Source organism: Corylus avellana, chromosome 3, assembly GCF_965113065.1.
Source record: "Corylus avellana chromosome 3, dhCorAvel1.hap1.2, whole genome shotgun sequence".
NCBI lineage: Eukaryota > Viridiplantae > Streptophyta > Magnoliopsida > Fagales > Betulaceae > Corylus > Corylus avellana.
The window spans coordinates 14,329,384-14,330,236 of NC_142492.1; the positions used below are offsets into that span (position 1 = coordinate 14,329,384).

The 853-nt window shown below is 40.9% G+C and overlaps 1 non-coding gene across 1 annotated transcript; it reads right to left on the reverse strand.

The window, feature by feature from the left end:
• Positions 1–253: 253 nt before the first annotated feature.
• Positions 254–360, reverse strand: LOC132176766 (small nucleolar RNA R71). Its single transcript, XR_009439621.1, has one exon. It is a non-coding gene; the product is annotated as a small nucleolar RNA R71 (small nucleolar RNA).
• Between the last annotated feature and the right edge of the window lie 493 nt (positions 361–853).

The window sequence follows — 853 nt, forward strand, 5'->3', positions numbered from 1 at the left end:
CGATGCTCTGACTCACTTCAAGGGCACAGCTACTGAGGATCCACTCTTGCACCTTATGGAGTTCTTTTCTCTTTGCAAACTTCAGCACATCCAGGGCCTAAATTCGGAGGGAATCAAGTTAGTCTTATTTCCCTTTTCCTTAAGAGATAATGCTAAGTTATGGTATAATTCTTTGCCTACAGATTCCATTCATACTTAGGAAGAGTTGTCTAGTAAGTTCCTAAAGAAGTTTTTCCCAGCTCAAAAGACAAGGCAGTTCAAAAGAGAAATTCAATCTTTTCAACAGAGAGATGGAGACCTTTTCTTTGAAGCATGGGACCACTTCAATGCGCTGCTTCTTAAGTGTCCACATCACAACATACTTTAAGATGATCAGGTTCAAATTTTTGATGAAGGATTAGATGACATTAACAAATGAATGATTGATTCAGCTTGTGGAGGTGCACTTATGGAAAAGAGTAGTGAGTAAGCCGTGGAACTCTTTCAAACACTGAGTGAACACTCCCAACAATTTTGTTTCATAAGAAGGCGAGGAGTAAAAAGTAAGGGCATGTATGAAGTGAACCTGAATGGTAGATCACAAAATCAGATGGCTACCATGGAGAGGAAGCTAGATATGATTGTCAAAGCCATGACTACGCAGAACATCTCACCTAGTCAACAAGCCGCACAACTCTAGGTATGTGCCATATGTTCCCATCCTGATCACTCTACTAAGACTTGTCCTTTGTACTCATATGCAGATCAAGAGCAAGCGAATTATGTGGGACAGTACAACTATCCTCCCAAGAACAATCCATACTCCAACACCTATAATTCAGGATGGCGCAACCACCCCAATTTCTCATGGAGT